Source organism: Ambystoma mexicanum, chromosome 6q (assembly GCF_040938575.1).
Source record: "Ambystoma mexicanum isolate Mex_15411 chromosome 6q, UKY_AmexF1_1, whole genome shotgun sequence".
Lineage (NCBI taxonomy): Eukaryota > Metazoa > Chordata > Amphibia > Caudata > Ambystomatidae > Ambystoma > Ambystoma mexicanum.
In genome coordinates this window covers 562,235,630-562,263,580 of record NC_090937.1, presented here as the reverse complement: position 1 = coordinate 562,263,580, position 27,951 = coordinate 562,235,630, and positions in this window count along the sequence as shown.

Here is a 27,951-nt window from a genome sequence, read left to right as displayed (position 1 = left end):
GTGTCTCTCTCCTGTTACCCCCACTGCCTCTCATGCCCCGTGTCTCTCTCCTGTTGCCCCCACCCCCCGGTCATGCCCCGTGTCTCTCTGCTGTTGCCCCCCACCCCCGCTCATGCCCCGTGTCTCTCTCCTGTTACCCCCACCCCCTCTCATGCTCCGTGTCTCCCTCGTGTTCCCCCCACCCCCCGCTCATGCCCCGTCTCTCCCTGCTGTTGCTCCCCGCTCATGCCCCGTGTCTCTCTCATGTTACCCCCACCCCCCGCTCATGCCCCGTGACTCTCTCCTGTTGCCCCCCACCCCCCGCTCATGCCCCGTGTCACCCTCCTGTTGCCCCCCACCCCCCGCTCATGCCCCGTGTCTCTCTTCTGTTACCCCCACCCCCCTCTCATGCCCCGTGTCTCCCTCGTTTCCCCCCCGCTCATGCCCCGTGTCTCCCTGCTGTTGCCCCCACCCCCCGCTCATGCCCCGTGTCTGTCTCCTGTTACCCCCCACCCCCCGCTCATGTCCCGTGTCTCTCTCCTGTTGCCCCCCACCCCCCGGTCATGTCCCGTGTCTCCCTTCTGTTGCCCCCCACCTCCCGGTCATGTCCCGTGTCTCCCAGCTGTTGCCCTCCCACACCCTCTCATGCCCCGTGTCTCTCTCCTGTTACCCCCTACCCCCCTCTCATGCCCCGTGTCTCCCTGCTGTTGCCCCCCACCCCCCACTCATGCCCCGTGTCTCCCTGCTGTTGCCCCCCACCCCGCTCATGCCCCGTGTCTCCCCTGTTCCACCCCACCCCCGTTCATGCCGTGTCTCCCTCCTTTTCTCCCCCACCCCCCGCTCATGCCCCGTGTTTTCCCTGTTCCCCCACCCCACGCTCATGCCCCGTGTGGCCCCTCTTTAACCCTCACCCCCCGCTCATGCCCCGTGTCTCCCTGCTGTTGCATCCCACCCTCTCTCATGCCCAGTGTCTCTCTCCTGTTACCCCCCACCCCCCTCTCATGCCCCGTGTCTCTCTCCTGTTCCCCCACCCCCCGGTCATGCCCCGTGTCTCCCTGTTGTTGCTCCCCACCCCCCGCTCATGCCCCGTGTCTCTCTCCTGTTACCCCCCACCCCACGCTCATGCCCCGTGTCTCCCTGCTGTTGCCCCCCACCCCCTGCTCATGCCCCGTGTCTCTCTCCTGTTACCCCCCACCCCCCTCTCATGCCCTGTGTCTCTCTCCTGTTGCCCCCCACCCCCAGGTCATGCCCCGTGTCTCCCTGCTGTTGCCCCCCACCCCCGCTCATGCCCCATGTCTCCCTGCTGTTGCCCCCCACCCCCTGCTCATGCCCCGTGTTTCTCTCTCCTGTTACCCCTACCCCCCTCTCATGCCCCGTGTCTCTCTCCTGTTACCCCCACCCCCTCTCATGCCCCGTGTCTCTTTCCTGTTGCCCCCCACCCCCCGATCATGCCCCGTGTCTTCCTGCTGTTTCCCCCACCCCCCGCTCATGTCCCGTGTCTCCCTCCTGTTACCCCCAGCCCCCTCTCATGCCCCGTGTCTCTCCCCTGTTACCCCCCACCCCCCTCTCATGCCCTGTGTCTCCCTCGTGTTCCCCCCACCCCCGCTCTTTGATGTTGTGGGTGTTAGTCTTAGCAGTGCACGGTCGTGGCTCGAGTTATGGTTGCTTAGCTTACCATGCAGATTTAACAAGGGGGGTCCTGGGAGTCCCTCTGCCAGACATTAGTCCTGGTTACGAGGGACTTACCCAGAGTCTTTAGCTCACTATCTTTCACAGAGAAGAAATATCCCAAACATATCAGTCTTTGTCCTGCCCTGGGGCAGTCCAGCACCGAAATGCGAGGCAATTCTCCTCTGAACAAGAGTACCAACAGAAACCCCAGACACGTGTTTCGGTCTGGTTGGACCTCATCAGTAGGGTGGATCTGTGCCTCTCTAAGAATAGTGAGCAAGGGGTCCACGTCTGGATTCCCCATGTAACTTAGGGTGAGACCCAAAGTTACTTAAATATGCAGATTTAACAAGGGGGTACTCTTGTTCAGAGGAGAATTGCCTCGCATTTCGGTGCTGGACTGCCCCAGGGCAGGACAAAGACTGATATGTTTGGGATATTTCTTCTCTGTGAAAGATAGTGAGCTAAAGACTCTGGGTAAGTCCCTCGTAACCAGGACTAATGTCTGGCAGAGGGACTCCCAGGACCCCCCTTGTTAAATCTGCATATTTAAGTAACTTTGGGTCTCACCCTAAGTTACTAGGGGAATCCAGACGTGGACCCCTTGCTCACTATTCTTAGAGAGGCACAGATCCACCCTACTGATGAGGTCCAACCAGACCGAAACACGTGTCTGGGGTTTCTGTTGGTACTCTTGTTCAGAGGAGAATTGCCTCGCATTTCGGTGCTGGACTGCCCCAGGGCAGGACAAAGACTGATATGTTTGGGATATTTCTTCTCTGTGAAAGATAGTGAGCTAAAGACTCTGGGTAAGTCCCTCGTAACCAGGACTAATGTCTGGCAGAGGGACTCCCAGGACCCCCCTTGTTAAATCTGCATATTTAAGTAACTTTGGGTCTCACCCTAAGTTACCAGGGGAATCCCGACGTGGACCCCTTGCTCACTATTCTTAGAGAGGCACAGATCCACCCTACTGATGAGGTCCAACCAGACCGAAACACGTGTCTGGGGTTTCTGTTGGTACTCTTGTTCAGAGGAGAATTGCCTCGCATTTCGGTGCTGGACTGCCCCAGGGCAGGACAAAGACTGATATGTTTGGGATATTTCTTCTCTGTGAAAGATAGTGAGCTAAAGACTCTGGGTAAGTCCCTCGTAACCAGGACTAATGTCTGGCAGAGGGACTCCCAGGACCCCCCTTGTTAAATCTGCATATTTAAGTAACTTTGGGTCTCACCCTAAGTTACTAGGGGAATCCAGACGTGGACCTCTTGCTCACTATTCTTAGAGAGGCACAGATCCACCCTACTGATGAGGTCCAACCAGACCGAAACACGTGTCTGGGGTTTCTGTTGGTACTCTTGTTCAGAGGAGAATTGCCTCGCATTTCGGTGCTGGACTGCCCCAGGGCAGGACAAAGACTGATATGTTTGGGATATTTCTTCTCTGTGAAAGATAGTGAGCTAAAGACTCTGGGTAAGTCCCTCGTAACCAGGACTAATGTCTGGCAGAGGGACTCCCAGGACCCCCCTTGTTAAATCTGCTTAGCTTACCATAACTGGCAAATTTCAAGGGTTTTTCGGTTTTACTTGGAACCATAACGTCCCTTTAACAGATTTTTTTCACTGATTAACCCCCCCGGTCATGTCCCGTGTCTCCCTGCTGTTGCCCTCCCACACCCTCTCATGCCCCGTGTCTCTCTCCTGTTCCCCCACCCCCCGGTCATGTCCCGTGTCTCCCTGTTGTTGCTCCCCACCCCCGCTCATGCCCCGTGTCTCTCTCCTGTTACCCCCCACCCCACGCTCATGCCCCGTGTCTCCCTGCTGTTGCCCCCCACCCCCTGCTCATGCCCCGTGTCTCTCTCCTGTTACCCCCCACCCCCGTCTCATGCCCCGTGTCTCTCTCCTGTTGCCCCCCACCCCCAGGTCATGCCCCGTGTCTCCCTGCTGTTGCCCCCCACCCCCGCTCATGCCCCATGTCTCCCTGCTGTTGCCCCCCACCCCCTGCTCATGCCCCGTGTTTCTCTCTCCTGTTACCCCTACCCCCCTCTCATGCCCGGTGTCTCTCTCCTGTTACCCCCACCCCCTCTCATGCCCCGTGTCTCTTTCCTGTTGCCCCCCACCCCCCGATCATGCCCCGTGTCTTCCTGCTGTTTCCCCCAACCCCCGCTCATGTCCCGTGTCTCCCTCCTGTTACCCCAGCCCCCTCTCATGCCCCGTGTCTCTCCCCTGTTACCCCCCACCCCCCTCTCATGCCCCGTGTCTCGTGTCTCCCTCGTGTTCCCCCCACCCCCCGCTCTTTGATGTCGTGGGTGTTAGTCTTAGCAGTGCACGGTCGTGGCTCGAGTTATGGTTGCTTAGCTTACCATAACTGGCAAATTTCAAGGGTTTTTCGGTTTTACTTGGAACCATAACGTCCCTTTAACAGATTTTTTTCACTGATTAAAAAAAAAAAAATATATATATATATATATATATATATATATATATATATATATATATATATATATATATATATATATATATATATTACATGGCCTGCGGTAGTAGCCATGTATTTATGATTACGTTGCTAAACCCATAGGAAGAACACTTTTTGGGCGGCTTATAACTTCACTCCCCTTAGACGAATCCTCACCAAACTTTGCAAAATCCATAGACTGAATGGAGAAAAATTTTGCTCACACCTACATCCCAAACCCGTAGATGGATTTTCACCAAATTTGCAGCAGGAGTGGTGGCTTGGTCCCAAAAGCGTGCTTTTGTAAATTTGGTGAAAATCCGTCCAGTACTTTTTTTAAACGAGCAACAATTGGGGCTAAAAAAATGTATGATATCTATGCCCGCTCCGCAGACACACTTCCCTGTTCGCTCCACGGACAGGACACCGATTGGTTAATCGGCTTGCGTCATGTCAGCGGACGCGCAACGTTTTCGCTGATTGGTTGGAGTGAAGCGTGAGTTGCGTCACATTGTTTCAATGTGCCTGTCATATTGGATCTGTGGACATCAGCGGACAGTGCGGCATGGAACTGAGTATAAATCCATTTGTGGGGGGTGTGTTTGTAAGTAGGAGTGCTAAGAGAGGGTGGGGGAGTAAGAGATGAATTAAATGATGGATTTGTTTAGGTGGGAGAGGGCTGTGATGTATTTGCGATGTTACTAAGCACTGGACGCACTACTGGCTATTTTACTTTACTATGATGTTTGTTTCGGGTTGTTAGTAGAGCATTGGGTGAAGAGGGTATGTATTGAAGAGTTTGTGCATTGGTTGTAACTATTATTTTAAAATGTTAATTGAAGTGGATAGGTTTTGAGGTATATATGTTATGTTTTTTGGTTGTGGTCATTTGGTAGTTGTTTCCATGGGTGTATTATGCTGCGGTGGTTGTGGCTACGCACACAAGACTCTAGGCCCTGGCCACAACTACCGCATCATAATACACCAATGTTGCCAAATTTTTGGAATGTGGTATGTGGGCTGCCGGGGATATGTTTTCAAACATTTGAGTACTGATTGGCAGTAGTGTAATATTGTTTTTAGGGTAGTGAGATGATGTGTGTTGGCTTGTTTATTGGATTGTGTTCAGAAAGTTGGCATTAAAGACTGTAGGCATTTTGGGTTGTATGTAGTTTTGAAGTGTTCTTTTGCATGGTTGCGTTATGTTGCAGTGTTTAAGAGTCCAATCATTACATACTTACAGTTTCCTTTGCTGAGGATGTATGTAGAGTTTTGGCAGGCCATGCAGTCAAGATTGTAGGGTTTGGCAACAAGCACTGCAGCATAACGCATGGAAGCAAACATTTTGGATTTTGGTCTGTAGTCAGGTGTTTGCTTGAATGGGTTTGTTATGCTGTGGTGTTTGTGGGTCCAATCATTATATACTTACTGTTTGACGTTTTGTGGTTTTATGCAGTTTTTTCATGACATGGGTAATTGTAGCAGACATTGGCCCTCACTATAGGGTTGGTGGAACGGGTTTACCGGCACCCGTAAAGGTGCCGGTGCCGGTAAACCCATTCCGCCCTATTACGAGGTCTCCTCGCGGGACCCGCAATGGGCGCCTGCAAAAACCAGGCGTCCTTACCGGGTCCCGCGAGGGGACCTGGGAGTTAACAACGGGCCCATCATTAATGGGCCCGTTGTTAGCTCCATCCCCATTCCCATTGAGCCCTATGGGGGCTCGAATGGGAATGGGGATGGACCGGGTCTGGGTTCCTCGGACGGGGAATTACCGGGTCTGCCAAGGTTGCGATGGCCCGGTAATTCCTCATTCGAGGAACCCGGGCCCGGATTGCGGTATGGAGGCAGCCATGGTGCTAATAGCACCATGGCTACCTCCATACTCGTAATGAGGCCCATTCTTTTTCCATCTCTGTGATAAAAGAAAAACATCATTTGTTAGTGCAGGTAGTTTATAATGAGTTATTGCATAGCATAGTAGACATTTCTGTATTTTGTCGACCCTCATAGTTAGTACTTTAGAAGTACTATAGTTCAAACCAGTGTACTGTGCAATTTGCTCAGTTCCTGTGTTTGTTTCTTAAATCATTGGATCTGTGGGGAAAAAAAAATCCATGCTGGATTAAAAAAAAAAAGCCTTTCTATGTTGTGGTACAATATATTTCTTTCATTGATTTCAGTAGGAGGAATTGAACCGGTGTATGGTTTTTGATTTGTAAGTGGTGGTAGTATTGTTGCAATTAGATAGCATTTGATGTATTTTATTTGTTTATTTCTTTTTCCATTTTAGTGGTATTCATCTATCTGTTGGCTTGTTGCACATTTTTGGGGCAGTTAGATACCTGTTGGTGTATTATAAGTGTTTATTTCTTGTTTCATGGTATTCATCCATCTGTTGGCTGGTTGCAGATTTGTTTGAGCAGTTAGATACCTGTTGGCATATTCTAACTGTTTTTTTTTTTCATTTTAGTGGTATTCATTTATCTGTTTGCTTGTTGCAGAATCTTGGGGCAGTTAGATACCCGTTAGAGTATTCTAACTGTTCATAGTTTTCAAGTTAACGTTTTGCTTATGTTCATACACAGATTAGTTATTCAATTTTGGTTTTAAGAATATTAAGTAAGCCTTTACAAGATTTGCAGGTAATTCCTGTTTTAGAGTAATGGTAGTATCATTACATTCAAACCATCCACAATTCTTTTTTATATTTGCAGTATAGTGACCTGCATTGGTTGTGGCTCCTGCGTGGTAGATTTTACCTATTGTTGTGAAGGTTTTCTTACCAAGTGATACTTGACCATATGTGAATCCAGTCAGCGTGCAGTTGTTATTGGTACCATCTGCACTGTAACATAAAAGCATTACTATTACGTATTTACTATGTGTCTGTATTTGTAAGTTGGAGCGATTATCCGATTTGCAGGTAGTACATAATCTGCTATGGTTTGCATTTTGTACAAGTTGCTGAAATGGAATGGATTCACAGTTAGGTATGGATACATATACCAAGCATTCATTAGGAACTTCATCTTGTGCCACATTGTTGCAGAGAGTGCATGTATGTTTCCACATGTATGAAATCTGGAAGATTTCATTTATAGGTATGTTTTTGTTTTCTGGTACTTGTAGTAAGTACATTAGAAATTCTTGTGGATCTTCGTGTGTGTTTATAGTGAATTTGACCATTCCAGCACAGTAGTCCAGTTCCTGCCTTTTTCCAGAAACACTATCAGGGTAATTCATAGAATTTCGCAGAAAAGTGTCGCAAGCGGCTGGCGCAGAGTGTCCGCGTGCGATTGTCTGCGCCAGGCACGTGCGCTAAAACCGATTTCCGCGCACAGCGTATTCATGGATTTTAGGCTCCCAAACCAGCCGTGGCGCAGAGTATCGCAGCGACCCTGCAGCAGCGCCAGTAACGCCCCCAAGAACGCCCTCGCGCAAGGAAAAGCCATCAAAATCGCTAAATCATCGCAAAGGGCTGCGCTAACCCTGGACCAGTTTACAGGGCTGCCAAACAAGGAACGCAAAGCGGGTAACGTGCATATCAGGGGTACGCGTGAAGTTATACACGCGATTAGCCAGGGTGCCAGGGTACGTGTTTTTCAGGGGTGCGCGGGAAGTTCAACACGCGATAGTCCAGGGAACGTGTATTACAGGGGTACGCGGGAAGTTCAACACGCGATAGTCCAGGGAACGTGAATTACAGGGGTACGCGGGAAGTTCAACACGCGATTGTCCAGGGAACGTGTATTACAGGGGTACGCGGGAAGTTCAACACGCAATTGTCCAGGGAACGTGTATTACAGGGGTACGCGGGAAGTCTTACATGCGATTAGCCAGGGCACGTGTAATACAGGGGTACGCGGGAATTATCACACGCGATTTGGCAGGGTACGTGAATTACAGGGGTGCGTGGGAATTATCACACGCCATTTTGCTGGGTACGTGTATTACAGGGGTGCGTGGGAATTATCACACGCGATTAGGCTGGGTGGGTCCTCACAGGTGTTCCCTGTACACCCTCCACGGCACCTGCAGGCAGCCCACAAAACAGGGGACTACCCTGCACACCTGCTCATGTCACCCTGCACCCCCACCCCCCAGCCACCAGGGGCACCCACCACCAGGCCCCCACCCATGTCTCCTACCACCCCCACCCCCCAGCAGTGCAGGGGCAGCCTCCACCAGGCCCCCACTCATGCCAGACTCATGTCTCCCACCACCCCCACCCCCCAGCACTGTGGGGCACCTGCCAGCAGGCCCCAACCCATGTCACCCACCACCCCCACCCCACAGCAGTGCAGGGGCATCCTCCACCAGGCCCACACTCATGTCCCCTATCACACCCACCCCCCCCGCCACCAGGGGCACCCTCAACCAGGCCCCCACTCATGTCTCCCAGCGTGCTACGCGTATTTCAGTGGTGCGCGGGAAGTCCCACTCGCGAATAGCCTGGGCGCGTGTATTTCAGGGGTGCGCGGGAAGTTCCACACGCGAATAGCCTGGGCGCATGCATTTCAGGGGTGCGCGGGAAGTTTTACACGCGACTTCAGCAGGGTACGTGTATTTCAGGTATGCGCGGGAATTCTCACACGCGATTTGGCTTGGTACGTGTATTACAGGGGTGCGTGGGAAGTTACACACGCGATTAGGCTGGGTGGGTCCTCACAGGTGTTCCCTGTACACCCTCCACGGCCCCTGCAGGCAGCCCACAAAACAGGGGACTACCCTGCACACCTGCTCATGTCACCCACCACCCCCACCCCCCACCATCCAGGGGCACCCTCCACCAGGCCCCCACTCATGTCTCCCACCACCCCCACACCCCAGCAGTGCAGGGTCACCCTCCACCAGGGCCCCACTCATGTCTCCCACCACCCCCACACCCCAGCAGTGCAGGGGCAGCCTCCACCAGGCCCCCACTCATGTCTCCCACCACCCCCACACCCCAGCAGTGCAGGGGCAGCCTCCACCAGGCCCCCACTCATGTCACCCACCACCCCCACCCCCCCAGCCACCAGGGGCACCCTCCACCAGGCCCCCACTCATGTCTCCCACCACCCCCACACCCCAGCAGTGCAGGGGCAGCCTCCACCAGGCCCCCACTCATGTCACCCACCACCCCCAACCCCCAGCCACCAGGGGCACCCTCCACCAGGCCCCCACTCATGTCACCCACCACCCCCACCCCCCAGTCACCAGGGGCACCCTCCACCAGGCCCCCACTCATGCCTCCCACCACCCCCACCCCCCAGTCACCAGGGGCAGCCCCCACCAGGCCCCCACTCATGTCCCCTATCACCCCCACCCCCCCAGTCACCAGGGGCACCCTCCACCAGGCCCCCACTCATGTCTCCCACCACCCCCACCCCCCCAGTCACCAGGGGCAGCCCCCACCAGGCCCCCACTCATGTCCCCTATCACCCCCACCCCCCCAGTCACCAGGGGCACCCTCCACCAGGCCCCCACTCATGTCTCCCACCACCCCCACACCCCAGCAGTGCAGGGTCACCCTCCACCAGGCCCCCACTCATGTCTCCCACCACCCCCACACCCCAGCAGTGCAGGGGCAGCCTCCACCAGGCCCCCACTCATGTCACCCACCACCCCCACCCCCCAGCCACCAGGGGCACCCTCCACCAGGCCCCCACTCATGTCTCCCACCACCCCCACACCCCAGCAGTGCAGGGGCAGCCTCCACCAGGCCCCCACTCATGTCACCCACCACCCCCACCCCCCAGCCACCAGGGGCACCCTCCACCAGGCCCCCACTCATGTCACCCACCACCCCCACCCCCCAGTCACCAGGGGCACCCTCCACCAGGCCCCCACTCATGTCTCCCACCACCCCCACCCCCCCAGTCACCAGGGGCAGCCCCCACCAGGCCCCCACTCATGTCCCCTATCACCCCCACCCCCCACCATCCCGGGGCACCCTCCACCAGGCCCCCACTCATGTCTCCCACCACCCCCACCCCCCAGCAGTGCAGGGGCAGCCTCCACCAGGCCCCCACCCATGTCTCCCACCACCCCCACCCCCCAGCAGTGCAGGGGCAGCCTCCACCAGGCCCCCACCCATGTCTCCCACCACCCCCACCCCCCACCATCCAGGGGCACCCTCCACCAGGCCCCCACTCATGTCTCCCACCACCCCCACACCCCAGCAGTGCAGGGTCACCCTCCACCAGGCCCCCACTCATGTCTCCCACCACCCCCACACCCCAGCAGTGCAGGGGCAGCCTCCACCAGGCCCCCACTCATGTCTCCCACCACCCCCACCCCCCAGCAGTGCAGGGGCAGCCTCCACCAGGCCCCCACCCATGTCTCCCACCACCCCCAGCCCCCACCATCCAGGGGCACCCTCCACCAGGCCCCCACTCATGTCTCCCACCACCCCCACACCCCAGCAGTGCAGGGTCACCCTCCACCAGGCCCCCACTCATGTCTCCCACCACCCCCACACCCCAGCAGTGCAGGGGCAGCCTCCACCAGGCCCCCACTCATGTCACCCACCACCCCCACCCCCCAGCCACCAGGGGCACCCTCCACCAGGCCCCCACTCATGTCTCCCACCACCCCCACACCCCAGCAGTGCAGGGGCAGCCTCCACCAGGCCCCCACTCATGTCTCCCACCACCCCCACACCCCAGCAGTGCAGGGGCAGCCTCCACCAGGCCCCCACTCATGTCACCCACGACCCCCACCCCCCAGCCACCAGGGGCACCCTCCACCAGGCCCCCACTCATGTCTCCCACCACCCCCACACCCCAGCAGTGCAGGGGCAGCCTCCACCAGGCCCCCACTCATGTCACCCACCACCCCCACCCCCCAGCCACCAGGGGCACCCTCCACCAGGCCCCCACTCATGTCACCCACCACCCCCACCCCCCAGTCACCAGGGGCACCCTCCACCAGGCCCCCACTCATGTCTCCCACCACCCCCACCCCCCCAGTCACCAGGGGCAGCCCCCACCAGGCCCCCACTCATGTCCCCTATCACCCCCACCCCCCACCATCCAGGGGCACCCTCCACCAGGCCCCCACTCATGTCTCCCACCACCTCCACTCCCCAGCAGTGCAGGGGCAGCCTCCACCAGGCACCCACCCATGTCTCCCACCACCCCCACCCCCCAGCAGTGCAGGGGCAGCCTCCACCAGGCCCCCACCCATGTCTCCCACCACCCCCACCCCCCACCATCCAGGGGCACCCTCCACCAGGCCCCCACTCATGTCTCCCACCACCCCCACACCCCAGCAGTGCAGGGTCACCCTCCACCAGGCCCCCACTCATGTCTCCCACCACCCCCACACCCCAGCAGTGCAGGGGCAGCCTCCACCAGGCCCCCACTCATGTCACCCACCACCCCCACCCCCCAGCCACCAGGGGCACCCTCCACCAGGCCCCCACTCATGTCTCCCACCACCCCCACACCCCAGCAGTGCAGGGGCAGCCTCCACCAGGCCCCCACTCATGTCACCCACCACCCCCACCCCCCAGCCACCAGGGGCACCCTCCACCAGGCCCCCACTCATGTCACCCACCACCCCCACCCCCCAGCCACCAGGGGCACCCTCCACCAGGCCCCCACTCATGTCACCCACCACCCCCACCCCCCAGCCACCAGGGGCACCCTCCACCAGGCCCCCACTCATGTCTCCCACCACCCCCAAACCCCAGCAGTGCAGGGTCACCCTCCACCAGGCCCCCACTCATGTCTCCCACCACCCCTACACCCCAGCAGTGCAGGGGCAGCCTCCACCAGGCCCCCACTCATGTCACCCACCACCCCCACCCCCCAGCCACCAGGGGCACCCTCCACCAGGCCCCCACTCATGTCTCCCACCACCCCCACCCCACCAGTCACCAGGGGCAGCCCCCACCAGGCCCCCACTCATGTCCCCTATCACCCCCACCCCCCCAGTCACCAGGGGCAGCCCCCACCAGGCCCCCACTCATGTCCCCTATCACCCCCACCCCCCCAGTCACCAGGGGCACCCTCCACCAGGCCCCCACTCATGTCTCCCACCACCCCCACACCCCAGCAGTGCAGGGTCACCCTCCACCAGGCCCCCACTCATGTCTCCCACCACCCCCACACCCCAGCAGTGCAGGGTCACCCTCCACCAGGCCCCCACTCATGTCACCCACCACCCCCTCCCCCCAGCCACCAGGGGCACCCTCCACCAGGCCCCCACTCATGTCACCCACCACCCCCACCCCCCAGTCACCAGGGGCAGCCCCCACCAGGCCCCCACTCATGTCCCCTATCACCCCCACCCCCCCAGTCACCAGGGGCACCCTCCACCAGGCCCCCACTCATGTCTCCCACCACCCCCACCCCCCAGTCACCAGGGGCAGCCCCCACCAGGCCCCCACTCATGTCCCCTATCACCCCCACCCCCCAGCAGTGCAGGGGCAGCAGGCAGTCAGGCAGCAGCAGGTGGGAGCGTGCTCGGGCTCTGGGGGGCAGTAGTTCGGCCTTCCGGGCAGGAGCGTGGTATTCCGTGTGCGTACGCGTGGCCAGCTTGGTACGAAGTGATTTTGCACGTGAAAATCCTGCACGTCAGCGTGAAAACTGAGGAAAGGCCCTCAACGCGTAAGCGCGTCTGTGACGTGACCCGCACAGGTGTTTCCCACACAGCACGTGATGACAGAGCACATGTGGAAAGACTGCACGTCAGAGTGTAATCGCGTGTGATTGGTGGAAATGGCCCTACACGCAGAAGTGACAAAGCGTGTGATTGGTGGAAATGGCCCTACACGCAGAAGTGACAAAGCGTGTGATTGGTGGAAATGGCCCTACACGCAGAAGTGACAAAGCATGTAATTGGTGGAAATGGCCCTACACGCAGAAGTGACAAAGCATGTAATAGGTGGAAATGGCCCTAGCGCGTACACGCCGCGTAAGTGACGCTGGACGTGTGGGCCTGTATAAAAGGTACGTGTAGAACACGTTTTCCTTGTACGTGCTTTTCGTGGAGAGCGAGTGGGTGAATTCTGTACTTCTTGTCGTTTCACACGCGATTTACTTCACGGCGTTTCAAGTTCGTATTCCCTGTTACCTCTGACAGCTTTTTCTCTTTTTTCTCTTTTACTGGTTTACCTGGGCCTGTTCCCTCAAACAGTGTTCCCTTCTACTGTGGTCCTGTCTCCTCAAACAGCGTACAAATCTTCTTTTGGCGGGGGTGTTGCCAACCAAACGTGCTCCTTTTACACGCTCGTTTACCAGGCAGACGGTGAGTCACGCACGTATCTAACATCTGTGCTTGCCCCGTGTGTAGCCTACCCCTTCAGAGGTCATTCTAGGCTGCGTGTGACACGCATACGTTCATTCTTGTGTTACTGGGTGCCACAGCGTAGTGCAGGTTTTTCTTTCTGCACACGTGGTCTAGGAGGGGTTGCGTGCACGTCATCTCCCTTTTTTGGGCCTCCTGTGCGTTGCGTGACCCGTCATCTTTCCCCAGGGGTTACATTCAGCCTTGCTAGAGCACTAGGGTACAATTACCATCTGGTACCCAACCCCTTTGACCCCCAATTGCCCAGGACAATAGTCTACATCCACTCCCATACGCACATTAACATCAGTGCCATGGCTGGGAGGCGAGGATTCCGTAAGGGTGGCAAAGGTGGAAGAGCCACAAGTGGTGGCCGTGGTGGATCCGGTAGGGGACGTGGTCGTAACTTGCAGGGTGAGCCTGTCCCCCCATTTGTGGAGGACCAGTCACGGGCACCCATAATCCCCCCCCCTCCCCCCCTCCCATTGAGGCTGATGTGGCTGACACCATCCATGCTCAGCCCTTGTTGGACCAGCCCATTGTGGCACCAGACCTGGCTGACTCCATGGCTGACTTCCAGGTCAGCAGGGCTACGACACGTGCGCTGGTGCACGTTGATGCCATCATGCCACGTGGATCTGGGGCAGCAAGGTCATCTGCTGCACCAAGGAGGCAGGGCGGAGAGGCTGCAGGGGCAGCTGCGGCTCCATCCACCCCAGCCCTCACACACCCAGCCAGGACAGTGTCGGTCCTAGTCCATGCTGCTGACATTCCCCCTGACACCATCACACTAGAGCCAATGCCTGCACCAACTCCCATGCTGAGTGTGCAATCCCACACTCCTGATACAGAGTCCACCAGGGCTCCTGCCTAGGGTGTCCAGAGCGGCGCAGGACACTCAGGATCACCACCACCTTCCAAGCGGAAGAGGAAGAGTGCTCGTCCGGCACAGGCTGATGCCCCAGACACGGCTACACAGTCCAGCCCGTCCAGGAAGCCCAGCTTCACGGATGACGAACTGAATGCACTTGTCGAGTATGTGTCCGGACATGACAACGAGATGGTCATTGTTGCAGGATCCAAGACCACACCTGCACAACGCCAGGCACACTGGCAGACCGTTGCGGACATCGTAAGTGCCCTTGGAATCGTGAGGCGCACAGCCAATGATTGCTATAAGCGCTGGAATGACCTAAAGCGCAGGGCAAAGAGTAAGCTGGCCTCAAGTCATGCCGCAACTCTAGTGACTGGAGGTGGGTCTCCAGTAGTAGACATGGAACTCACTCCACATGAGTCAGTCGCTGGGACCTACGTCACGGAGGAACAGATCCAAGGTGTGGGAGATCTGGCTGATTACGAGGCATTGTCCGGTGAGTGCACATGCATGTGTGTGTCATCCATGTGCATGGTGTGTGTGTGAGGGCTTCTGTTTGTGTGCCAGGTGAGAGTGTGTGCGCCTGAGTCGTATGGGTCAGCCATGTGCTTCATGCAATACTTCCTGCGCAGCTGCATTTGGCCATAGCAGTATCCCTTCTGCCAACAGTAGACATCTAGCCCAACTGCACGCCAGTTGCCCTTGAAGTGTCACCTTGCCACAACATATTTGCTTATTTTTCACTGTTCATTCAGTCAGTTTGTTTGCATTCCACCACTTTCACTAGGCATGTCGCTGTCCACTAGTCACATGTCTGACATGGGTATGGTAAAGTGGAGTGACTTTGTTACCTGGATATCATTTGTACACACATGTCCCTGTGCAATTGGACCATTTCAGACTGGCAGCTCCAGGTGAAAAATCTGACCTGTTAGAATTCGAAAAGCAATTACATGCGGGAACTGGACTGAATGAATAGGTGCTGCCCTCCTCTCCATCTTCACTCAATAGCAATGGTACATGCCATCTGTGTGATGGCATGTGTGTTTCACCTGGCAATCACAGGCCAATGTGTGATGCCACTGCCAGGCAGCATGCAGAAAATGTGTTCATCTTCCATCTTGGTGTCATCAGTGTGTGCCATTTGCCTGCACTTCATACGCAGTGAGGGTGCATGCATGGGAGGGTTTTAGTCATGTGGGTCATGTGTCAATCAAGTACTGGTTCTATTGCTTCTCAGCCCTCATTGTGTGCCATGGTGCTAATGCCTGTTTCCATTTCTTTGTTTTCATGTCTTTGCAGGGGAAGACGCACCTGATACTGCTGGGGTTGTGGAGATGGTGCAGACCCAGGAGGGGTCCGAGGGCCGACCAACCACCAGTGAGGGACGTGGTGTGGTGGTGGGGGAGAACCCACAAGTGCTGCAGGTCGTGCTCTCAAGGGGTGTCTCTGGCTGCACCTCCCCCGAGCTGTACTCAGGTGTTGATTCGGATGAGACCTACGTGCCGTCGCAGGTGAGTGTTCCAGGGAGGGATTCTGTTCTGTCTCACCCACCTGCACCAGGGTCAGAACCCTCCATGGGGATGTCAGTGTTGGCAGCTACGCCTTCGGTGGTTACGGATGCAGGGTCACACTCCGCGACATCTGATCCTGTTCCTGGGCCAGCAGATCAGAGGGGGAATGCAGTCCTGCAGCCTCAGGCAGTGCCGGCACAGCAAGGCGCAGTTCGCCTTGCCCCGGACAGGTGTGGTGCCCGCCGACGTGGTGGCCGTACGCCACCCGGCAATACCGCATGGGAGCAATCCATTTACGGTATGGCAACCCAACAGGCTGCATCATCCGAGATGATGGCTCAGGCCATGGATAGGGTGGCCACTTCCATTGTCCCCCCAGAAAGGCTGATGGAGCGACTAGAGCAGGCAACCGACTCCATCTGCCAGTCACACAGGGAGGACATGTTGGGGTCCAACAGGGACAGGCGGGCGGCACTGGCGACTCTGCAGGAGGCCATCTCCATTGAGTCCCAGGGCCACAGGGAAGCCCTGAGGCAGGAGCTCCTTCACCTCAGGACGACTCTTGTTGAGCTTGAGGCTTCAACACACCAAAGGACAGAACAGCAGCTGGAGCGTCTCACCCGTACGCTCTCAGCTGAGATGCAGGCAACGAGGGCGGAGGTCCGGGCATCCCGTGAGTTGTTGCATGGGGACCTCCGCACACTCATCCTCCAGAACCAGACCTACCACACCCGCATGCTTGCAGCCATGGAGGAGCAGACTAGGGCCTTGCGTGGGCTGCCTCCCATAGTGCAACCACCTCCGGATGCAGCTGCAAAGGGTGATAATAGCGACAGCAGTGATACTCCCACAATAGGGTAGCCGTGTGGGCCATGAGCCCATGGAGGTGTTTTATCTTCCCAGGATCCACGCAGGTGGGTTCTGGTGTGCATCCTGTCCTTGGACCTCCTGGGTGGCCTCCCCAACCCCCCCGGGCCCATCAATGGCCATTTTTGATTGTTTCTTATTTTTATTTTTATTTTTATTTCTTTTATTCCCAATTTTTTTGGGACGATCTGTTGGCTTCCGTGGTTCCTGTGGGCATACGCTGCATTGTGGCTGGGCACATGCAGGCTTGTAATGTATTTGGTTCAGATGCTTGGGTTTGAGTCACACACACCCCTCCTGCTTCCCGTTTCCATGGGCTTGCAAAGGGTGTGCCTAGTGACAGTGAATTACACAGTGACGTTGGACTCCCATGAGCTGTGTGGGCAGTCTGTAGTCAATACTGTGTATACATTCCTAGTGCATATTGCTGTTGTGTTGTACACTGCATGTTGCATTGATGTGTGACTCTTCTTCTCTGTCTACCTCCCAATTTGCAGGTCCCTTTCTCATGTCCACACAAGGACCTCTAATCTGGAGATGGGGTCCATGTTGGCAGCAGTGCACCTACAACTCTACATGGCGACAACACTGCACAGTTGGTAGTGGTGGGAGTGCAGGCATTTCCAGGTGGTGAGACTACTAATATGTAACATTTGTGATGTCATGTTAATGGTAGTACGTGCTCAAGTATGTTGTTGGTCCGGCATTGCTGTGAGCATTTCAGGTGTTGCAGGTTTCTAATAGTGCCACTGTACATAGTGAGACTGATGTCATGTTGTGGGGATTACTTTGTTTACCTGCAATTAGCATGACATGGCACGGTGTGTCGTGTGGCGGTGCTGGGGTTGGGTTGGCTGACATGGCACTGTCCTCTTGTTGCATTTTGGAAGTGGGTATTCATTTTAGCTGCTTCAATGTGTAACTTCACAAAACTGCATTGGTGGTGTCTGTGTGGGTAGGGATGCAAACATTGTGACACTTCCAGGTGAACAATCTCTGGCTGACATAGTATTCCCGGTTCATTCTCCAGACATTCAGGATCAGTGTCAGGTTGAGTCATCATTGATTGTCAGATGGAATGTGCCAGGGCAGTGTGCACTCCACAGGGGTGTGATTTCTATGTGAAGTAATTAGCCACTAGCTGTGTACGGGCTGCCTCCCCCCGTGCCCTTTCCCCTCCCATGCGCAGCGGCTGTGCATGTGGTTGGGGATGTGGGGCCACCACCATGTCCACGGCCAGGCCCCGGCGTGTTGCAACGTTGTGCAGGACACATGCTGCCACTATGATCCTGCACACTACTGGGGGAGCGTATAACAGCTGCCCGCCAGAACGGTCAAGGGAGCGAAAGCGTGACTTTAGCACTCCGAATGTGCGCTCCACTATGCCCCTGGTTGTAATGTGGGCTGTGTTATATCTTACCTGGGGTGGCGTGGTGGGGTTCTGAATTGGCGTCATCATGTGGGGGCTGAGAGGGTAGGCACTGTCCCCTGTGGAGGTGGTGATTGGTATCATTGTTGGGGTTGTGACCTTGCTCAGTATCCAACATGCATGCATGTGCAGTGGCATACATACTCACCAAGCAGCCATGTATCGCCATGCCGCCCAGCTTCTAGGTCCCGGCTTAGGGTGGACATTCGGTAAATGAAGCTGTCGTGGGTGGACCCGGGATAGTTGGCATATACTGAGGTGATGATTCCCTTGGCATTACATGCTACCTGCACGTTGATGGAATGCCAGTGCTTGCGGTTCCTATAGATGTGCTCAGATGCCCTGGGGGGACGTAGAGCCACATGGGTGCAGTCGATGGCACCTAGCACTTTGGGGAATCGTGCCACAGCGTAAAAATCCAGGGCGGCAGCATGCCTTTCTGCAGGTGTTCTGGGCAGGTATATGTGCCTGCGGACTGATGGGCGTGCAGTGATGATGTTCAAGACCTGGTGTACGCAGCGTGACTGGGTGGCCTGTGACACCCCACCCACTATGGCACTTGTCCGCTGAAATGATCCAGTGGCTAAGAAGTGCAGTACATTCAGGACCTTCTCCAGGGGGCTGAGTGCTTGGGAGCACAGGGTGGGTGATGTGAGGTCATCCTCCCACTCACTCACCAGGTCCAGTATAATGTGTGGTGGAAACCTGTACCTCCCATACACCTGGTCATCAGGCAACCCGAAAAGGCTGGTTCTGGGTGTGAATATTCTGGCCCTGACTATCCTCCTCCTCCTCCTTTGGTAGCCCACTGCCACTGCTGCTAGGAACGGTATGTTCATCCTGGCGTCTGAGCTTGTTATTGTTAAAGTCCGCAAATTTATGCTTTGCGCGTGTTCTAGGCGAGCGTGTGACTGGCGCACCCCTGGAATCCAGTTCCCAGTCCAATAGCGTGTGGAAATTCACACGCACCACGGGATACAGCGTGTGACCCGCGCACCCCTGGAATCCAGTTCCCAGTCCAATAGCGTGTGGAAATTCACACGCACCACGGGATACAGTGTGTGACCCGCGCACCCCTGGAATCCAGTTCCCAGTCCAATAGCGTGTGGAAATTCACACGCACCACGGATACAGCGTGTGACCCGCGCACCCCTGGAATCCAGTTCCCAGTCCAATAGCGTATGGAAATTCACACGCACCACGGGATACAGGTTCGCTGACGTACTTGCGTGTGTAAGTGCCCGCGCACCCATTAAATACAAGTACATAGGCCAATCGCGTGTACGCGCACTTTTGTCCAATTACACGCGATGACACTCTGACGTGCAGTATTTCCACGTGTGCCCCGTCATCACGTGCTGAGTGGGGAACACCCGTGCGGGTCACGTCACAGACGCGCTTACGCGCTGAGGGACTCTGGTCCAATAGAATCGCGTATGCGTGCTGACGCGCTTACGCGCTAAAGGCCTTTCCTCGGATTTCACGCTGACGTGCAGGATTTTCACGTGCCAAATCACTCCGTATCAAGCTGGCCACGCGAAAACACACGGAAGACCACGCTCCTGCCCAGAAGGCCGAGTTACTGCCCCCCAGTGCCCCGAGCAGCCTCCCACGTGCCATCTGCTGCTGCCTGCCTGCCTGCCTGCTGCCACCGTGCCCTGCCATTTGGTGCCTGCACATCAGCCATCTGCAGGGGTCCAGTTGCTGTGTCCACCCCTGCTGGAACTGAAGACTCCCGACTGGGATTACATCGCTCCACAGCCCAGCCCCAGGACCCAGTTGCCCACCCACACCTGCCTCTGGGGTTGCCATGTCGGGCACTTCCACATCTGGCACCAGTGGCAACCCCAGGCCAGAGGGGCAGAGGGGCACCAGCTTCACTGTCACCGAAGTTGGTGTCCTGGTGGAGCATGTCCTGGGGCAGTATGATGCCCTCTTTGGATCGTCCCGCGCCAGCAAGGAAGGACGGCAGAGGATCTGGGCCGACTGTGTGGTTGCCATCAACGCGGAGGGGGTGGCAACCCGCGACGTCCTGAAGATCAAGAAGCGCTGGGAGGACTTGAGGTCCAGGACCCTTGTGAAGGCCCGGCGCCTCGTGGAGGGGGGCCGGGGCCGCATGAGTTCCAACCAGATGAGGGTCCTGGAACGCGTACGCCCAGCGCTCCACGCCCAGATCCTTGAGAGGGAGGCCCGTCTGGAGTTGAGCGGTAAGTGTCCAAGCATTACTGTGTGAGACAGGGCATGTTGCGGTGTGCTGGTTCTATGATACTTGCCTGTATGTGTGCCATAGGCCATGTATGCATGTATGTGTGCAGGGACATCATGGTAATGCATGTGCGACCAGTGATGTGTGATCCACATGGTTGTTGCATGTGTTGAAATGCCGCATGGGGAGCCCTATGCAGATTTTGAACATGAGAGCATGCCAGTCTCTGTACCTGGACATGGGTGGGGGTGAGGGATGGGTGCTGATGCCAGGTACATATATGGTAGCCATGTCTGTGTGCCTGACCTGCGTGTCTGTGACTTGTGCATGCCATGGATGCATGACACATGTGTGTGACAATGCACAGATTCAGTAAAGCAGCCAAATTACCCTTGTATCCGCTGTGTTTGGTGTGTTTGGGGCCAGATGGATGTGACTGAGGTGAAGTGTGTGCATGTGATAGGCATGAGCCATGATGCATGTGAGTTACATATCATTGAATGTTTCAAGAGTCCATTGGACATGCATGGAAATGTCCATGGCATGCACCATGCCTGTTACTGTGTGTGTTTTGCCTGGACTGACCCATGTGTTGTGGAGGGACATGATGGAAGTGTACTTTGACAGTGGTGCTCATCTGCTATTGCTTCCTGTCTAGGGGACCATTGTACAGTGCCCTGATGCTTGTGTTCTTTGTCTCCCTCTACGCAGCGGCTAGTGAAGAAGAGGGCGGAGACGGCGCTGTGGAGCAAGGCAGCGGGGATGCCCCCACGGCTGCAGCGGAAGGGGTGGGTGAGCCCCCACAGGAGCCTGCTACGGTGGGAGACGGTGAGGAGCCATCCAGGTTGGTGGTTTGCACAGAGGAGGAGGAGGCCGCCACTGGGGCACACATGGGGCCTGGTGGGGGCATCCCTGCTGGTGCAAGTGGTGCAGTCCAGGGCCAGGGGGAGGAGGCAGCACAGGTCACCGTGGAGGGGCCTGTGCATGTCGCTGTCCCTGACCCTGTGAGTGCGCCACCATGCACCAGCAGGGATGCCCCGTCCCAGGCCTGTCCGCAGGTAGAGGGGATGTCCATGTCACCTGACTCCCCTCCACCTGCGGACGTGGGAACCCCTGGCCGTGCGGAGAAGGTCCTGATTGGGGTCGCGATGCGCACGGCTGTGATTCGTGATGCCGTGCGTGCTTCCCGGGAGGAGCACGCACGTCATCACGAAGTGCACCGTGCCGACGTGGCCCAATTGGGATCGGATATGTTCGGGGGTTTCCTGCATGTGTTGGCCAATGTGGCGGCCCTCTCCTCCTCTGTGCAGGCTATCCACCAGTCGTTCTCCTTGCCGTCTTCCAGCCCAGATGCCACCAGGGCCCCCTGTGGACCTGCCCCGACCAATGCAGCCAGCTCGGTGGGGATCCCATCCCTGCCACAGTTGGGAGTCGGAGGTCCAGCAGGGGTGGACAACACAGCAACTGGACCCCAGCAGATGGAAGATGTGACAGCATCATCAGGCAGGGCACGTGCACGACGGCGTCGGTGGTTTCCATCAGCCTGGATGGCGTCGTGCTGGCAGAGGCAGTGGCGTCGGAGGCAGCAGCGGGCTCGACGTGGGAGGCATCATGGCTCGGGGCCATCAAGATCAGAGGGGCAGGCATCGGCCGGAGGGCAGGGCAACCCTGGGATGGTGGTGTCTTCCGTGTGGGAGCAGTTGGTCCAGCGGATAGGTGCGGAGCGGCAGCGGGCGGAAGAGGAGCGGCTCGCCATGGTCAGGGCGGAGTTCTCCATGCGTCGGGCGTTGAGGCGGGCTGAGTGCCTCGAGGAAGCTCGCAGGGAGTTTGAGCTGAACATGGGGTTATCCCTGCGAGACCTCGGGGCCAGGATAGAGTCCCGCCTCCAGGACATCGACATGGAGTTCGATGATGCCCTGGCCAGCAACATCAACAAGTGAGCCGCAGGACTTGCCCGCTGCCTTTGTATATAGTTATATAGTTAGTTAGTGTTAGGTTTCCTTTATTTGTTTTTATTATTTTGGACCGCTCGGACAATGGCCACTTTTTTGTATATATTTTTTTCATTAGGTAGTAGTAGGTTTCCTTTATGGTGTTGGGCTCATGGACCCTGGTACATTCCTGTATTTAGTTTGTTTTTTGAAGGAACATTTTTTTTTTTTTCATTATTGTGTTCACCATGTGGAAATGGTTTTTCATTCTTTTGCTTCTACTTGATATTGCTTTGGTCAACATTTGTTTTTGTATTCCTTTTTCGTTTTTTGATTTTTACTTTTGTTCTCCAACATGGACCATTTATTTTATTATCCACATAGTTGTATGTTTGATTTGTTTACTTATTTTTAATCTTTAATACATTTTTCATTTTTACTTCCACTTGTCTTATTTTGTCTTTGGTTTCATACATGTCACGATATGGGTTTTGACATTCACTTGCAGCCATTGTGTATGTGTGTGTGATGGACATGTGTTCATTTACATACTTGCCATTGGGGTTGTGTCATGTAATTGCATTCACTATGTGGGTGGATGCAATCCTTGCCTGGGTGTTTGTGCTGGGTATGCTGCCCATTACTGCCATGATTGTGTATCGTCAGGACCTGGGGGCAGGGGGACATGGGTGGGGGTCTGGTGGAGGGTGCCCCTGCACTGCTGGGGTTTGGGGGTGGTGGGAGACATGAGTGGGGGCCTGGTGGAGGGTGCCCCTGGTGGCTGGGGGGTGGGGGTGGTGGGAGACATGAGTGGGGGCCTGGTGGAGGGTGACCCTGCACTGCTGGGGTTTGGGGGTGGTGGGAGACATGAGTGGGGGCCTGGTGGAGGGTGCCCCTGGTGGCTGGGGTGTGGGGGTGGTGGGAGACATGAGTGGGGGCCTGGTGGAGGGTGCCCCTGGTGGCTGGGGTTGGGGGTGGTGGGTGACATGAGTGGGGGCCTGGTGGAGGGTGCCCCTGGTGGCTGGGGGGTGGGGGTGGTGGGTGACATGAGTGGGGGCCTGGTGGAGGGTGCCCCTGGTGGCTGGGGGGTGGGGGTGGTGGGTGACATGAGTGGGGCCTGGTGGAGGCTGCCCCTGCACTGCTGGGGTGTGGGGGTGGTGGGAGACATGAGTGGGGGCCTGGTGGAGGGTGACCCTGCACTGCTGGGGTTTGGGGGTGGTGGGAGACATGAGTGGGGGCCTGGTGGAGGGTGCCCCTGGTGGCTGGGGGGTGGGGGTGGTGGGTGACATGAGTGGGGGCCTGGTGGAGGGTGCCCCTGGTGGCTGGGGGGTGGGGGTGGTGGGTGACATGAGTGGGGGCCTGGTGGAGGGTGCCCCTGGTGGCTGGGGGGTGGGGGTGGTGGGTGACATGAGTGGGGGCCTGGTGGAGGCTGCCCCTGCACTGCTGGGGTGTGGGGGTGGTGGGAGACATGAGTGGGGGCCTGGTGGAGGGTGACCCTGCACTGCTGGGGTGTGGGGGTGGTGGGAGACATGAGTGGGGGCCTGGTGGAGGGTGCCCCTGGTGGCTGGGGGGTGGGGGTGGTGGGTGACATGAGTGGGGGCCTGGTGGAGGGGGCCCCTGGTGGCTGGGGGGTGGGGGTGGTGGGAGACATGAGTGGGGGCCTGGTGGAGGGTGCCCCTGGTGGCTGGGGGGTGGGGGTGGTGGGTCACATGAGCGGGGGACTGGTGGAGGGTGCCCCTGGTGGCTGGGGGGTGGGGGTGGTGGGTGACATGAGTGGGGGCCTGGTGGAGGCTGCCCCTGCACTGCTGGGGTGTGGGGGTGGTGGGAGACATGAGTGGGGGCCTGGTGGAGGGTGACCCTGCACTGCTGGGGTGTGGGGGTGGTGGGAGACATGAGTGGGGGCCTGGTGGAGGGTGCCCCTGGTGGCTGGGGGGTGGGGGTGGTGGGTGACATGAGTGGGGGCCTGGTGGAGGGTGCCCCTGGTGGCTGGGGGGTGGGGGTGGTGGGAGACATGAGTGGGGGCCTGGTGGAGGGTGCCCCTGGTGGCTGGGGGGTGGGGGTGGTGGGTGACATGAGTGGGGGCCTGGTGGAGGTTGCCCCTGGTGGCTGGGTGGTGGGGGTGGTGGGTGACATGAGTGGGGGCCTGGTGGAGGCTGCCCCTGCACTGCTGGGGTGTGGGGGTGGTGGGAGACATGAGTGGGGGCCTGGTGGAGGCTGCCCCTGCACTGCTGGGGTGTGGGGGTGGTGGGAGACATGAGTGGGGGCATGGTGGAGGGTGACCCTGCACTGCTGGGGTGTGGGGGTGGTGGGAGACATGAGTGGGGGCCTGGTGGAGGCTGCCCCTGCACTGCTGGGGTGTGGGGGTGGTGGGAGACATGAGTGGGGGCCTGGTGGAGGGTGACCCTGCACTGCTGGGGTTTGGGGGTGGTGGGAGACATGAGTGGGGGCCTGGTGGAGGGTGCCCCTGGTGGCTGGGGGGTGGGGGTGGTGGGTGACATGAGTGGGGGCCTGGTGGAGGGTGCCCCTGGTGGCTGGGGGGTGGGGGTGGTGGGTGACATGAGTGGGGGCCTGGTGGAGGGTGCCCCTGGTGGCTGGGGGGTGGGGGTGGTGGGTGACATGAGTGGGGGCCTGGTGGAGGGTGCCCCTGGTGGCTGGGGGGTGGGGGTGGTGGGTGACATGAGTGGGGGCCTGGTGGAGGCTGCCCCTGCACTGCTGGGGTGTGGGGGTGGTGGGAGACATGAGTGGGGGCATGGTGGAGGGTGACCCTGCACTGCTGGGGTGTGGGGGTGGTGGGAGACATGAGTGGGGGCCTGGTGGAGGGTGCCCCTGGTGGCTGGGGTGTGGGGGTGGTGGTAGACATGAGTGGGGGCCTGGTGGAGGGTGACCCTGGTGGCTGGGGGGTGGGGGTGGTGGGAGACATGAGTTGGACATGGGTGGGGGCCTGCTGGCAGGTGCCCCACAGTGCTGGGGGGTGGGGGTGGTGGGGGACATGAGTTGGACATGGGTGGGGGCCTGCTGGCAGGTGCCCCACAGTGCTGGGGGGTGGGGGTGCAAGGGGACATGAGTTGGTGTTCATTAGTTCAAGGAGACATGTGCCTTTGCTGCGGGGCATGCCCATGGTGGATGGGCTGCCTGCGGGACATGACCAGGGATGCAGGGTAGTCCCCTGTGGTGTGGGCTGCCTGCAGGGGCCGTGGAGGGTGTACAGGGTACACCTGGGAGGACCCACACTGTCAAATCACATGTGGAACTTCCCGCGCACCCCTGAAATACACGCGCCCAGGCTATTCGCGTGTGGAACTTCCCGCGCACCCCTGAAATACACGCGCCCAGGCTATTCGCGTGTGGAACTTCCCGCGCACCCCTGAAATACACGCGCCCAGGCTATTCGCATGTGGAACTTCCCGCGCACCCCTGAAATACACGCGCCCAGGCTATTCGCGTGTGGAACTTCCCGCGCACCCCTGAAATACACACACCCAGGCTATTCGCGTGGGGAACTCCCCGCGCGCCCCTGAAATACACGCGCCCCCAGGCTATTCGCGTGTGGAACTTCCCGCGCACCCCTGAAATACACGCGCCCAGGCTATTCGCGTGTGGAACTTCCCGCGCACCCCTGAAATACACGCGCCCAGGCTATTCGCGTGTGGAACTTCCCGCGCACCCCTGTAAAACACGCGCCCAGGCTATTCGCGTGTGGAACTTCCCGCGCACCCCTGAAATACACGCACCCAGGCTATTCGCGTGTGGAACTCCCCGCGCACCCCTGAAATACACGCGCCCCCAGGCTATTCGCGTGTGGAACTTCCCGCGCACCCCTGAAATACACGCGCCCAGGCTATTCGCGTGTGGAACTTCCCGCGCACCCCTGAAATACACGCGCCCAGGCTATTCGCGTGTGGAACTTCGCGCGCACCCCTGAAATACACGCGCCCAGGCTATTCGCGTGTGGAACTTCCCGCGCACCCCTGAAATACACGCGCCCAGGCTATTCGCGTGTGGAACTTCCCGCGCACCCCTGGAATACACGTAGCCCGCTCCCCCAGGCCCGATCGCGTGAGGAACTTCACGCGAACCCCTGTAATACACGTAGCCCGCTACCCCAGGCCCGATCGCGTGAGGAACTTCACGCGAACCCCTGTAATACACGTAGCCCGCTCCCCCAGGCCCGATCGCGTGTGAAACTTCACGCGAACCCCTGAAATACACGTAGCACGCTCCCCCAGGCCCGATCGCGTGAGGAACTTCACGCGAACCCCTGTAATACACGTAGCCCGCTCCCCCAGACCCGATCGCGTGTGAAACTTCACGCGAACCCCTGAAATACACGTAGCACGCTCCCCCAGGCCCGATCGCGTGAGAAACTTCACGCGAACCCCTGAAATACACGTAGCACGCTCCCCCAGGCCCGATCGCGTGAGAAACTTCACGCGAACCCCTGAAATACACATAGCCCGCTCCCCCAGGCCCGATCGCGTGAATGACTTCACGCGAACCCCTGTGATGCACGTACCCTGCTGAAATCGCGTGTTAGACTTCCCGCGCACCCCGGTATACACGCACACTTATTTTTTGTCAGCGGGTGTCCGTGTTTGTGGGTACCCCTTTGCACGTCATTTTTCCTGGAGGGCCACAGTATGGGACATTCATCATGGCAGTATATAGGTGCTATTTGTTGGCGCACCTTTTGGCGCACATTTCTTACAGCCGCAGAGACGCTACCGCCTGCTTTCTTGTGGCGGTCGTGTTAGTGCCTGTGCGCTGGTTTGAGCGTGCGCTTTTTTCCCCTATTCTATTCCATGAATACGTGTTGTAGGCGAGCGTGTGGGCGTTCCGCGCACTTGTGCCCTGTACTTCCCCCATGACGCCCACGTTTTGGCAAGTTGTTCCCCATTCCGAGTGTTACGCCCGTGTTCCGCCTACTTTTGTTGCGTGCGCCGCGCTATGTGCGAATTTCGCTGTGGCCTGTGCGATTTTCACTGTGACCTGGCGCACGCTGTTAGATGGCCTGTGCGCCAACGTGCGCCGCGCACTTTTTTATCGCACATCCGCTGGTTTTCTCGCGCACGGCCTTCCATGAATCGACGTGCGCTGCTTTTCGTGCGATTTTCGCAATTGCACTGCGATTTTCGCTATTCCACTGCGATTCGCACGTTTTTGCCCACTTGCGCCTCGCTAATTTATTCCATGAATCGGCCTGTGTGTTGTCAGGATTGTTGGTTGCATTACCGCATTACTAGTCTTAGTTGTATTTTATATCTACTATTTGTTTTTATGTTGGGTCATGTTCATGCAGAACATTTTTATGAGTTTTTAATCTTTTTTGTAAACTTTATTAAAGATTTGGAGTACTGTGCAAGACTATAGGTACAGGGAGGTTTTGCACCATTACTTGTCAGATGATATGTTATCCCAGAGGTCTTGAAGCTCTGTTTCTTTTGCTGTGGTTAAGTAGGCTGTGACAAATCGTGCAAATTCAGTGGAATTGTCTGCAATGTACTGCACATCTATATTTGCATTCCATAGGAGGGCAATGATTGCATTGTAATCATTGAAGTGTTTTGATTCCCCTGTTCTTTTTATGTAATATGTGTTCTTAGGTGATTTACCTTTGACACTATGTCTAACTGAAGACATTAAGGGGCCGATTCATGGAACAAACGTGCGCCGAAAATCTTTGTGCAAGCAGGCGCAAGCAGGCGCAAGCAGGTGCAAGCGCAAAAAAACAGGTGCACGCGCCCGCG